Source organism: Palaemon carinicauda, chromosome 27 (genome assembly GCF_036898095.1).
Source record: "Palaemon carinicauda isolate YSFRI2023 chromosome 27, ASM3689809v2, whole genome shotgun sequence".
Lineage (NCBI taxonomy): Eukaryota > Metazoa > Arthropoda > Malacostraca > Decapoda > Palaemonidae > Palaemon > Palaemon carinicauda.
Window position 1 is genome coordinate 89,436,298 of NC_090751.1, and position 15,047 is coordinate 89,451,344.

General features: G+C 39.0%; 1 protein-coding gene across 5 annotated transcripts in view; it reads left to right on the plus strand.

Moving 5' to 3' along the window:
• Window positions 1-4,019: 4,019 nt before the first annotated feature.
• The window catches only part of TBC1D5 (TBC1 domain family member 5), a 136,512-nt gene continuing 125,484 nt past the window's right edge, over window positions 4,020-15,047 (plus strand). For all 5 annotated transcript variants that reach the window (XM_068351226.1, XM_068351230.1, XM_068351227.1 and 2 more), the window contains exon 1: window positions 4,020-4,215. The gene's annotated coding sequence lies outside the window, so the exon portion shown is untranslated. The remainder of the gene's footprint in view (window positions 4,216-15,047) is intronic.

Consider the following 15,047-nt stretch of genomic DNA (forward strand, 5'->3'; position numbering starts at 1 on the left):
TAGAATTTCTTGATAGAGCAACAAGGTCTTGTTTTTGCTTTATTCCAATAGAGTTATGTAGTATTAAGGAAGTCTCAATCTCAAATGACAAGGGATGGTTAAATGGACCAATCAATCAATCTATTGCAAAAAGTCCAAAAGCCAAAGGTAGTACCTATAGTAGATGTGCTATGATACTGGTTTCGTTTTGGTTGGTACATGGTGAATGGAGTTGTGCTGTCTTTTATATACCAATAAAGTCCATTTACTAGTGAAATGATGAGAGAAAAGCAGATGATGACGGGAATTAAACAGGAAATTGAGTGGCAAAATGTCCTAATTATAACATTTACAAATCTTAACATTAACAAACGACCTAATTCATCGACAAGAAATTTGACTATTTGAGAGCTTGCTATGCAATCTTGGGGCCACATATTTTAAAGCTTTAGTCCACAGATGGCGTATATTGTGGCCCCAATAACTTGAAACCATCCGTAACTATTGTGTCCACAGGATTTGTTGGCTGCATGAAGAGTAGCAGTTCTCTTAAATATTTTGGATGTCTAATTCTAATAACAAGTCTTATGATCTATTCTAGCTTTAATAGGTACCATTGTAGTTCAATCAGTAGACTGGTAATCCTTTATCGTAGTGATACACCTTTTATCAAGCTTACTCCTCTGTTTATTGTGTTTTTCAGTTCCTGTTGTAGACTACTTTGGTTAGGTTGAAATTGATAAGAGATGCCATAATCAATCATAGTAACTAATAACACTTAATCACAAATTTCTTATCAGAACATTCATCCAGTGTATAAGCCTAAGCTTATATACTAGAGAAATAGTGCACTTCACAAAAACTGATACATTTATTTAGTTCATCATTGTTCTACATATTTCTAGTTAAAGCTTTTCCACAATAAATCAATTGTAAGCTATCACTTGGTAGTTAATCTACAACTGACTCAGGATCTACAACTGAGTCAGGATGCTATGTTTGTCCTCATCCATAATTTCCAGCAGATCATTTATACACCAGCTTTGTCTGGGGAATAATTGTCTGCATAATCATATGCAGAGTCTCAGACCCGTTATTCGGCAATTCTTTTTTTTTTTTTTTTTTTTTTTTAAATGGACCTGTACTGTCTTTGGGTTTTTTTTTTCCCCCAAAAGAGTTGTTCAAGAATTACATATCTTAGCAGTTTCACAAGAATCAAATCTTAAGTAATTTTACATGAACTAATGTCCTGAAAATTGAGAGCATTGGATGAAAGAATATAACTAAATAAAATATTAAACTGTGTCAGTTCGAAATGAATTCATTGATATCAATGTCATGTGAAGTCGAGGTAACATATAATTAATTTTTGATAATGCTGATTCTCTTGTGAAGACTTTCTAAATTATAAAGAATAGCATCCTTGCTGTTAAATATAGTAATCTCACCTCCTATAAGAACACCTTGCCTGGTGACTGCCAGATTGGGGTTCGATTCCAGCTCAAATTCGTTAGTTCCTTTGGTCGCTGCAACCTCACCATCCTTATGAGCAAAGAATGGGGATTTAGGGGAGCCAATAGATCTATGTGCTTATTCATCAGCCCCTTGGTCCTAGCTGGGGGGTAGAAGGACCTTGGGCGCTGATCATATGAATATATGGTAAGTCTCTAGGGCATTGTCCTGCTCGATAGGGCAATGTCACTGTCTCTTGCCTCTGTCATTCATCAGCAACCTTTAAGTGTCTGGATATATATATATATATATATATATATATATATATATATATATATATATATATATATATATATATATATATATATATATATATATATATATATATGTATGTATGTATATATCATATCATACTCATGGGGACAGGACGTAGTCATACCCTGGTGACAGGGGTTGCCTCGAGGTATGCACTAAGTTAAAGCATGCTCTCCCACTAACTAGCGAGTTTTAGTTATTATTATTATTATTGTTGTTGTTGTTGTTGTTACTTGCTAAGCTACAATCCTAGTTCGAAAAGCAGGATGCTATAAGCCCAGGGGCTCCAACAGGGAAAATAGCCTAGTGATGAAAGGAAACTAAGAAAATTACAATATTTTAAGAACAGTTACATTAAAATAAGTATTTCCCATATAAACTATAAAAACTTTAACAAAACAAGAGGAAGAGAAATAAGATAGAATGGTGTGCTCGATTGTACCCTGAAGTAAGAGAAATCGAACTCAAGACTGTGAAAGACCATGGTACAGATGCTATGACACTACCCAAGACTGGAGAACAATGTTTTGATTTTGGAGTGACCTTCCAGAAGAGCTAGGAAAGGGTATAGTGGTGGGGGGGGGGATGAAGGGAAGTGTTGAATGTGTGTGTGTAGGCTACATGTCTATGTAAATATTCAGACGTAATTTTTTCATAACTCAGTTACATTATAAAAAAATCACGACTCGGTGACGTGAATTGCACGTGTATGATATAAAATAAAAGTTTATTTTATGCAAATAGGCCTACAGGTCATGATAGAGAAACAATTCAGGGGGTAGCTAGAACAAACCTTAGTAACCGTTACTGGTATTTACATAAGAAAATCAAGTGTGTGAGGTATTAGAATACCATTGGTTAAATGTGTTTGTCAACTTATGGACTAAAGGTAATATTTTACGGACGATTATCAACGTACTGCAATACAAAATAACTTTAATTCTAGAAAATAAAGTTAAGCTTTCACCAATATTTAATGAAACATTTGAATATGTTATCAGGGTACAAACGACAAATTTCGACAATAGCAGTTAAACACCCGCTTTTACTCCAAACATGCTCTCTCTCTCTCTCTCTCTCTCTCTCTCTCTCTCTCTCTCTCTCTCTCTCTCTCTCTCTCTCTCTCCAAACACACACCGTATACACCGCACGCAAACACATTGCACATATAGGCTACATATGTATGTATATGTTTATCTACCACACACACACATACATACATACATATATATATATATATATATATATATATATATATATATATATATACATATATATATATATATATATATATATATATATATATATATATATATATATATATATATATATATATATATATATATATATGCAACATCGACCCCACATAAAAGTGGGAAAAGATGCAAAGAAGATAGCATGCATATTATATATATATATATATATATATATATATATATATATATATATATATATATATATATATATATATATATATATATATATATGTGTGTGTGTGTGTGTGTGTGTGTGTGCGTGCGTGCGTACGCGCGTGGTATACAATATGTACTGTATGTGTGGAGAGAGAGAGAGAGAGAGAGAGAGAGAGAGAGAGAGAGAGAGAGAGAGAGAGAGAGAGAGAGAGAGAGTCTTATCTGAGATTAAGTAGTTGAAAAAACTGCGGTCATAATTTAGTTTGTACAGTATATTTAATTAGAAGTATAGGTGAAATTCGGACAGATTCTGTGTCCTCCCTAAGAAAAATGCAAATCACTTTAATTAAGACGAAAATTACTATAAACTCATGATGAATGAAAATATGGTAACATTTGTACCCCACAGACATAATATGTCTCTTACGTAAGTTAGTTAACTAGAGACCATTAAACTCCTCGTTATCGTCAGCCATTGAGTTAACAATACATTAATTTACTCTAAGAGGAGTTTTCCTTTCACTTAATACAAGAATGTAATATATCTTGCAAATTTATCCTCTTGAATTTTAGTGATATATATCTATCGTCAAAGCCAATAAATGATCTTTGGTTTATTCTACTCTATCATAATGTTTAGTGTCCAAAAGTTGTCAACGATGCAAGGAAAGAAATATTGTTATTTTATTACACCTAAGCACAAGCACTTTACCAGACAGAAAAGTCAGTGATGATAATTATCTGTTAATTATTCTCAAATTACTATTATCATTATTATACTTATACTGTACTTATGCTTATATACTTTATTTATGGTGTCGTAAATGACAAGTGTTATTGTCAACATGCGCCATCCTCCCCAAATCAGTCTTAGATGACCTATTCGCTCTTAGACAGACACTCCTCCTCCTACCATCACAGTCGGCTTTCAGTCGTTAATTTATTAAGTGAAAAATACTGTTGATAACAGTTATATATTTTACCTTCCCCTATCCTCTGGCCGTCCTCCAGTGAAGATGATTTTAGCCTAAATACAGATAGGCGTCTCTTGTAATTGGTATGTCGATTTTTTTTTTTAATTCTTATTTTGTCTTATCAAACACTTAATTTCAGGAGCCGCCATAAGGCAGCTAATTTACGAATTCTATTTTAGACTACATGTTCCTCAAATTTATCCTTACCTTAGTGTCCTACCCCATTGTAGGACCATATGGTATAATCCTATGTTAGTGGACCTAAGCCTACCCTATGCTGGAGTGGTTATGAGCTGAGCCTATCCAAGCTCTCGAGCTCTACCACATTATTTTTTTTTATTATTCTACGGTAGGTTTTCATGTATTACGTTAACTCCTATGCAGAGTTAATGCAATGTCAAACATGATTTCATACTGGCTAAGTTGTTTAAATTAAGGGTAAATATATGATACTTTGGTATTATTGTACTGTATTTCATTGTAGTGTATTACAGGGTGATGTAACCTAGGAAAACAACTACTTTTTCTTATAGAAAAAATTACGCTCTCTTCGAAAATGACACTCGTTTCCATCGCAAATGAATAGTTTCAGAAATATATATACATCTATATCCTCCGATAATGGGGGACCCCCAGTGGGAACTCGGGGGTACCGTACTGTATTTGTTTTTCGGACTCGTTACCTTTTGTTTTATGCATTTTTTACCTCGGTTATTGGGGCAACCTGGGATGTATGTATAATAATGGCCACCTGTATGCATGATGAGGGTCAACTAAGAGTACAGCAGTGTAAAGGTGGTTGCGGGGGTGGGGGATGGGGTCGTTAACCCTTCATGAGGTAAGGGTAAATGTCTAGGAGAAGGCCGCACCCGTTTTTCAAGTATTAACGACGAAAAACGGCAAAAAAAACCAGATTATTGTTGCACAGTGCATAGAAACATGAGGAAATAAATAAAAAAGAAACCAAGACTTAACTCTTACACACAAAATGTAAGCATAAACCTACTACTACAATTATGGGGGACCCCAGTGGGAAGCGGGGTTTTTGGGTGGGGGGAGGATGAGAAAAGTGATTTTTCGGGGCACTACCGAACCTAATACAACCAACTAACCTACCCTGGGGGACCTGTACCCCTACCTAGGCCTACCGGGGGGGGCTTCGCCCCCCCTGCGACCCCCCCTTAAGGCCACAGTGATTTTCAGGGCACCACCGAACCTAATACACCCACCTAACCTAGCCTAATAGCCCTGTACCCCTACCGGGGGGGGCTTCGCCCCCCCTGCGACCCCCCCTTAAGGACACTACCTAACACATCCATCAAACCAAATCCAAAGTGATGGTACTGCTGTATACATCATTATACTATCACATAGTCAGCCAAAGAGAAGTTTATAACGTCGGCGTACATTTGATATATGTTCAAAATTTATACTAAATTAAAAATGGAGTAATCACTCAAAAGTGTCACTATTTACTTTACTTTACTTTACGGGTTTATTTCTCACCCTCCATCAGACACTAAAGGTCTGTTCAGGTGGGCCTTGGTGTGTGAAAATAATTTCTTTCCAGTTAATATTTTGCTCTGTATCTTATCAGTTATTTCGCTAGCATTTGTATTCAGGCTTAATAGTTTTCAGGTCACTATTATAACACTTTCTAAAAAGATAAGTCTTCAGGTTTTTCTTGAAAGCTGCCACATTTTTGCTATTCTTGACATTAAGTGGAAGGTCGTTGAAGAGTCTCGGTGCAGCATAACTGAACATTCTTCCTCCTATTGCATGACTCACACTAATTTGTTAATTGTATATATTATTTGGTAAATACATGACAAATCTTATAATTCTTTTTTTTTAAAGAAACTTTTTATGAGAAGGACTATTTTTGCAGTGTATGTTGTCATTAGCAGTGGTCAATAGATGGCGTTAGTGTAGCAAAATGTCGTCTGGGGAAATTAGTCACTCAAAATAGTTTCTTTAAAACAAAAACTAATGAGATTTATTATCAAATATTTACCAAATAAGATATACAATTCACAAATAGTGACACTTTTGAGAAGTTACTCTAATTTTGATTAAGTATGTATTTTGAATATATACCAAATGTACGCTGACGTCACAAACTTCTCTTTGGGCCCGGCCAGACCAAGCGCGGCTAGCGGGGAGGTTAGCGGCAAGAGGTTCCAGCTGATAATTGAAACCTTAGGTATCTTATGTAGGTGGCCAGATAGGAGTCGCGGGAAGCCTCGCGACTCCTATTTGGCCACCTACATAAGATACCTAAGGTTTCAATTATCAGCTGGAACCTCTTGCCGCTAACCTCCCCGCTAGCCGCGCTTGGTCTGGCCGAGCCCTTTGGCTGACTGTGGACGGTGTTAGTTCCAGTTGTTTAGTACCTCCTCCACCAACCCCTTGACCCCCTCTCCCCTTGTGCAACATATCTTGCTATTATTTTCTTAACCCCCTTTTAAAGAACCTCCTAGTAACTGTACAAGAAGAGGAGAGCTGTAGGAATGCATAATTTTGTAGTAAATGGAGAACTTGCTCTTATAAACAAATTCCATAGACAATTATGGGGGACCCCAGTAGGAATCCTGTTTGGGGGGATAAATGCCAAAACCGAGTAATTTACATTAACAATAATGATCAGAAATGCAAAGTAAACACAAGGTAACGAGTTGAAAAAATGTATGGTTCATGTAAGTGAATGACAATGAAAGTATCATAATTATCTATGATTCTCTTCGTCCTCCTATTAGTTATTTCTCCACTGTAGCTCGCTTTGTTCGCAAAATTTACATTACATCACTGCTCCTATGTTCTGGGAAGCGGTACATGTTGAGCTGTGTTCAAAAGACCCATGGGTCATTATTTCAGGGATATTTTTTACTTTCATATGAGCAACAATAGCTGTACACTGAACGGAGACCATTTTCATCATAACCCGCTGCCGACATAGATTGAATTACACTAAATTTTGAAATAGATTGTACTTCCCCCTCGGAGATGTCTTTGTGATGGTGGTGAAACTGAAACTGAAGGGGAGGGTGGAAAAAAATGGCTGTTGTAGAACAACATCTGGGAATTTGTGCATAAATATTTAATGATTGTCATACAAAAAAGCAGAACTGCTGGCTAGAGCAAACACAAGCAATGTATTTGCAATAACTCGCCGTCAGTCTCCCAAATGTAAACAATGGAGTTTGAGTAATAATTAGCCTTCACATTTTAATTGACCGATACATTAGTTGTTATGCTCCAGCCCCCCATTAAACAAATAGAGAAAAATGCCAAACTGGCCAGCACTCGTCCATTTTTTATAGCGAATTCCAGTTTCGCTAGTAATTAAAGTATCATATATTAACGTGAAACACTTGGATATTCAGTACTTCAGATGAAGCTATTCCTTCCTTAACCTACTGGGTGTTTCAGTCCTATCGTGGTTAGTGTCGGCATAACCAGAATGCTTGTGGATCACCGAACACAGATTGGCACTGGCATAGAAAAAGTTTTATATCATTTTTTTAAGTCAAAGAGATATGGCCTACCCAAAGTACCCCCTCTAAACCTTACCTATGTTGGCGTTGCCTTACTATTGTTAACACCCGAGCCTTTGTAGTTTGTTGGGACAGATTGAAAACTCGCATTTTACAAATGAAGAACAACACCTAACCTAAGGTTCCCCCATCTAACCTAACCTAGAAGTTGTATCCTTACCTACTTGGGGGCCTGATACCCCCCCCTTAGACTACCATATTCTCAGTTTACCATGTCCCTACAAACTACATTCACCCCATTAATGCTTCCTGCTGACTCTTGGTTATCATTTTTAGGCTAGTTGCTAGGTGTCCACAGTTCTACAAGCCACCTGCATAATCAAACATTTGCTATGATATAAATTTTCATTAACACAATTTACTATAAGTAGTATTCCATGTTTTTTATATTTAGTTTTTTTTTTTATTGGTAATGAGTGATAGAGGAGTACAGTATTAATTTGACTATTTATTGTTGAAAATAAAGATTAATTTTGAATAAGAATAAAGATAACTTTTATATTGTAACCTTATTATTGTTGTTGCTAGATGTGATTAGAAAACAAAGACTCTATCCTCCTTGTATAACTCTTTTAGTCAAAATTATGAGTGATCAGTCACCTGGAACAAGACAGGCTGAAAACGGCAACTTATGACAGTTCTGTATTGGGCATTGTTGCCAAAATATGAAAACGATGACAGTTTTAAGAGCACTCGTCCAGATCCAAGGGGATATTATTGTGACCCACTGAAGACCTTGGGCTCAAAGTGAAGTCACACTAATTCTCAGAATGTTGTCTTGTAGGCACTTGTTTCCCTAACAGCTGGTTTGTTATGAGGCATAAGATGCCTCGGGGATAATGGTAGCTTAGTAAGTGGTGACACAGTTGTGGACTCTGGTGAGGATAGACCCGATGGAGCGGTGACTGGTTTGTGTTTATCCAGCAACTGCATAGGAGTTGTAGCTGTCGGTCCTGGGGTTGTGGACTGTATAGTCGTAGGCTCTGTTTATGGGACTTCAACTGAAGCTGGTGCAGTTTTTGGCTCGGGTGGACTTGCTGTGACTTCAGCATGGTATTCGTTGCTTGTAGGCTGGTTGAAGCTGGTTCTTGGTGTTGTGCGAAGGACTGGATTAATCTTATCAGGAGCAGGCTGGAAATGTTGGAATCTCGTAAGGTGTTGGCATTTTCTGGGTGTCACTCTACTAGATTCATCGACCCAAATCACATGCTGATGAAACTGGTGGACCTCGATAACCACTCCAGTGCGGTCCCAGCTTCTTGGGGAATTACCTATCGGGTTCTGTAAGTACACATGATTCCCTACTTTTAATGGTGGCATTTGTGTGGTATGAAGGGATCCCTTTTCACATTCTTATGAGTGACACTTTACTAAGGCCACTTCCCTGTTCTTCATTGCATCTTACTATGCATTGTGAGGGCAATATCTAAGGGAATGGGAATGGGGCCATTGATAGGTCTGCCAAAGAGGACCAGCGCGGGCGAAGTTTTCCTTTATGGGTCTACCGAGTTCCGGCAAATACGCATCACTCTCTGGAATCTGTCAGTGTTGTGAGAGCCACCTGGTCCTGTGTTGTCAGTGAGCATCCTCTTGACAGTTTTCACTGCAACCTCAGCTCAGCAGTTAGCATGGGGGTTAACGACAGAGGTTAGACGGTGATGTATACCCCAAGATGACAGGAATTCTCGAGTGTTGCAAGATGTGAGTTGGGGTCCACCATCTGAGGTTAGCTCTTTGTGGATTCCAAATGTAACAAGTGATTCACCTAGGTGCTTTATCAGACAGTCTGCTTCTAAGTGAGACCTGAATACTATAGGCCAATTACTTAGTTACTTTTTACTTTGACGGCTGTTTTTCCAGTCCCATACAGCAGGAGAACCCCACTCTTCACAGGGCCTCCAGTGTTGTTTTACCTTGTTCGTTCAGAGTATTTAACGTTTCATATCACGTATAGTTCATTTACTGTTAACTCGTCACTGTTATACGACTCACGGAATAAGAAAGTCTTCAGTTTCCTCTTGAATATCTGTCCACCTGGACCAGGTATTCAGTGTTGTGGAGGAAGTAGTCACAGGAAACCTTCTGAAATAGGTAATCTGGCAGATTGATGTCAATTGGTGGTTACATTGCATTTTTATTTGCCAATCCTGTGATGCTGGGCACATTCTTCCCATACTCTTCTAATGTCAGTTGAGGTACCTGGTCAGAAGACTGAGTCTGCAGGCCATTGACTCTTAGAGTTTACTCCCAGGTGGACGTGTCAGGATACTTCATAGGGCATTGGGTATGACAATTCTGTGTCCCATCAGGATGACACCATCAAGACAAGAGAGGTTTTGTGTGTAGCGATGAAAGCTGCGAAGGGCTGATGGAAGATCACAACTCCTTGACGACATACCATTTTGCAGAATGTGCATGTTCGGATAGGGTTTCATCAGAAGACGTTGCCTCCCTGACCATTTCCCATGTGACCATGTTTGAGATTTGAGTGTAGTGCGAGGAATGCTGCAGCGTGTTCAGGGTTATCTTTTGCAAGGTCCACAACATCCATGTCATCAAGGCCAGAGAGCAAGCTGTCCTAGCAGGTTCCCTCTTGCGTTGTTTTAGTTTGATATTGTGACAGCATCTGGTCCTTTATTCTTCAAACCGGAAATATGCACTAAAGTGAACCGGTTATAGGTTGCATAAAGAGACAATTCAAATACAGAAAGACACTGTACTACAGCTGTACACATCACTAGTAAGACCCCATCTAGAATACAGTGTCAAATTTTGGGCTCCAAGTATTCAGAAGGATATAGATATGACTGGAAGCAGTACAAGCTAGGGCCACCAAATTAGTTCCAACTCTCTCTCTCTCTCTCTCTCTCTCTCTCTCTCTCTCTCTCCTCTCTCTCTCTCTCTCCTCTCTCTCTCTCTCTCTCTCAGAATTAAAACTGGCTCTGTGCATTGTCATGAAATGGCACTTAATGTGTAGTATGTAGTTTCTGGATGTTAATTCTTAGTAAATTAAGGACATGATTTCTGTGGGTGTAGGGACTAGAAGTATTAAAATGGGCTCCCTGTTGAAATAGAATCAATGGAAGGTGATCAGTTGTGATATCAAAGGCCACTGGTGTAGTTCATAATTGTATTTTTTGGGGAAAAGAAAGCAACGTTGAGCAGTTGTCTTAAAGATAAGATCTTGGAAAGCTTCTGTCATCTAGGTGGGAGAACACTTACAACCATTATTTCTATGGTTATTATTTAGATTTGTGTGCTATTACAGTACTTCTAAGAAGAAACTGATTTGACCATCACTTGAAGAATAACTCTTTGTTCCCTGTGGTAAGATGAGCTGGTGTAAGCCTATAGTAATAGTCAGGGTTGAACTCAGGGAGTCATGGTCCTGGTAGCAAAGTGGCTATGTCTTTTGGAGATAAGGATTCTTTTGTATCAACAATTGGTTAATTACAGGGTCAACGAGGAAAGAGGTGTCGAGATCCCATGGAAGCTTCCTTGCCCTCTCAACAGCTTTGGCATTCTCATCAGTAATAAGAGATAAATCCTGTCCTGAGGTCGGTTGATTCTGCATTTGGGGAAGGTGATAGTGTCTTCCTTTCCAAGCTTCCTTGGCCTCCAAAGGGATTCAATCCTTCCTGGACTTTGTTGAAGGAGTTTAGGAAAGGAAAAGTAGTCTTCCCACAAGTGGATGTTCCTTCTATAAACCATGTCCTCCTTGGAACAGTTCAAATCCACTCACCAGGCTGATTATGAGACAATTTCAGTTCCATTTAAGCCTATATTGGAACAGATATTTTGACCTGTGGTTGGTATAGGTTCTATTTCACGATGAAATCAGAGTAATGATGTGGTAAGATTGCCTTAGACTAGTCTTGGGAATTCGCTGGGTGTGGGAGTACTGTATATGTCGGTCCTCTGTGATGCATCTACATAAGGCTGAGGAGCAACGCTGGAGAATGTTTACATGTCGGTGTGGTGGAATTAGAAAGAGAAACTGGTGCACAGCGATGAACTTGAGATTTTGGCAGTTTGAAAGGCTTTTCATTCTTACAACACATGACTGTAGCTTGCATCATTTACATGGGCAAAGGGTCTTAATGTTGGGAAAGGACATTCTACTTCTCAGGATTGTCATTGGAGAAGCAGAACATTTTGGGGCATCAGCCGAGTCAGAGAGGTCTGATCATTCCCTGGGAAGTGTAGGGGGAACTGTTTGAAAATGCTCTGAACAAAGTGAACATTTACTGCTCTTCAGTTCAGGATCTCCTGGCCTAGGCAGTGGAAGCCATTCATCATTAGTGGTTGAACACGGACCTGAAGCGTTTCACCTGTTTTCCATGATCCGTAAAGTTGTCAAGTTCAGAAGCACTAACAATACAAGAATGACCTTCATAGCCCCTTATTAGCTTCAGAGGGATGGGTTTACAGACCTGTGGCCTTATAATGAACAAGTCAATTTTTCTTCCAAGAAAATTGAATAGTCTCAGACTACTGCATTACTGTCTGGTAGACCAAAAATCACCTATGTTTCATCTGACTACATGTTGACTCACTTTTTGCCCAGCACTAGCAAAACCCTTACTCTACAACTGGTGCAGATCGTATATGAAAAGTTTTATCCCATGTATTGAGAGTTACTGTATATACCTCCATTCTTCAGCATGTCTGATTGGATTTGATCTGTAGTTCTATGCTATGGTAAAGGACTAGGTCTCTCATTAAGACATCAAGAGTTTAGTAGAAGTTAGGGTGGAATGTATATTAGGTTTTCTGGGTCCTGAGGAACCCATCTGTCAAGCCTTTGTTGATAATCAAGGAAATCTGACAGTCATGACATAGTTCCTCATAGAAGTGGCCCCAGCTTATAGGGTCAGGGTATTGTGGGTTCTCAGTCAAAAGGGTTTTCTAAGGAAATAGTGCTTTTGTCCCCTCTGCCTTAGTACCTCACTAAGGCTCTTTCGATGCGTGAACAGATTCCCTCTTTGGAAGCTGCAGTGGGTCCCAATGGATATCCTGTGTTCAGTGAAAGCCTTATGGATCTGCTGAAGAGGACAGCAGAGGTCAGGGGTCCAGTCAGGAACCTGTTTAGTAGAGTGAGGTTGCTGATTAGACTTTCGTCATTAGTCAATGATCATTAATAAACAAAAGTATGGACGACCAGTACTTGAAATTGGCAAAGGTAAAAGCCCACATTGTCAAGGGAGTAGCCGTTTCTTTTAAAATTTCTTGGAAGTTTGTCATTAGATATGGTGCAAAAAGTGCCTCCTTAAAGGAGCACTTCTGTCTTTGCTATGCTTTATCTGTGTAGGGTGAGGACTAAATATGATGATGATTGGTTTCTAGGACCATAAGTAGGCATGGGAGGCACAATTAGGCAAGTTTATCAAGCACTTTAGTTTGTATACTGTTTATATGCAGTAGTTTTAGTGACAAGTCGTTTGGGATTGATTTCTGTATGTTAACACTAGGTTTATTTAGTTCTAATGAAAGCACTTGATAGTTTAGGTAGGTGGAGGCATGTCCAGAGAAGCTTCCAATAATCCATAGGGGTCAAGATTACATATATACAGTACTTACATAAAAGCTGTGTATATTTAATACTGTACATTTAGTTTTTTTAAAACTTTGGTATAATTTTACCATCAATGCCTTTATGCCTATTTTCAGTGGTATGCAGCAATGAATTTGGATATACTGTAAATAATTTAAATGAATATAGTTTTTATGTTAGATAATTTTAAAACCTACCAAAGTTTATTACGGTTACCCCTGTCCTCTCCACAGGGGCTTGATACACTTTCAGTTGAAAGTGAAAATTTAGATCAAGGGCAACTGTGTACTCTCATAGTGGAAACTTGGTTTGGTTGCAGTCATGCACGGTTGGGGAGCACTACAGGACAGCAATAGTAACGATCAGGAGGGCTGTAGAGAATTTTTTTTATTTATATTTAGAGGTCTTGACTGTCTCTTCCAGTTGGGGAACACCCATGAACTCAAAGTAATTTTAAATAATTCTAATGAAAAGATTATGATCCCTATTTGAATCCAGCTACTGTATGTGCATATATGTTCAGATATCACTGAAATAGAGTATATGATAAGTGTTATAGTACATTGCATGCTAAATAGGTATCAAATGTAGACTTTGGAAAGACAATTCCTCAGGCATTGTTTTTGCTATTAGTTATTTTTTAAAGTTTAGCTTCACAGTTTTTTGACTAAGGACTGTACTGCATATGCAATCAAATAGGTACACTCATTTTGGGAGAATCAAATAACTTTACTGAGTATTTTAGTTAAAATATTACCAGTATTTGAATCCCTTACTTAGAAGAATTTTCCTTTGACGAACCTCTAGGCATGTCTAAGAGCTCACCTCGCTTCTAGTACAGCATGCAGATAGTTTTAATTTTTAAAGGAAATAATTTGATTTTTGTTAGCATGAATGTCAAGAAGAGCCAATACTATTAAGTTGCAGCTAGAGAATATCGGTTATAAATGCATACTGTATAGGTGATCAGAAATTTTTTTAATCTTTCTCTTCACTGTTTATCATAAAGGTCTTTGGTCGTATCAATTTTAACCAGTGTCTTAGAAGTACTGTATGTCATTGATGAATATTTTGTTGTTCCAACACGGAGTACTTACCTCTAACTACTTTCTTAGGAGGATCTGGGATCTCCTTAATCACCGACCAAGAATTTTGCGAAGTTCCATCTTTCTCCGCTACCTTGTAGGGGCGCTCCGGGGTGGAAGGATACTCGCCCTGGGGCGACCCTGGGTCAGCGTGTGGGGTTGCGCTTGTTAGCACGTCAGTAAGCGTCTGGTTGCGACGTAGATTACATCTCGCCGCTCTCTCACTTATCCCGTCCGATCACCTTGTGTCCCACGTGTTCCTTTGTGTTCTCCTTACCTTGTCCTATGTGTTCCCTTGTGTTCATTCTCTTGTGTTCCACGTGTTCCCGTTGTGTTTCTCACCTTTCCCTTGTGTGCTTGTGTCGTTTGCGTGTTCGCTTTTTACCATGGAATCTCTGCGTCGCTGTCTAGGGCCCCAAGCTGGAAAGTCTTGCGGAGCGTGGCTCTCGAGGCCCGAGGTCGACCTGCACACCTTGTGCTCCTCGTGTCGGGGGAATGTGTTCCCCGACCTCCATATGTCCTGAGTGCGAGTCTTGGCCGGAGCTTCAATGGACCCTGTTCGAGAAGAAGATAAAGAAGGCTTCCAAGAGATCCCCGAAGAAGTCGGGCCTTTCTTCGCCGCTAACGTCGCCCTCGGCCCAGTCAGGGAGGGGTTCTCCTTCACCTTCCCCTACCCAGAGTAGGGGATGAGGTAAGTCCGTTTCGGGGAAACGGCCCTTTGC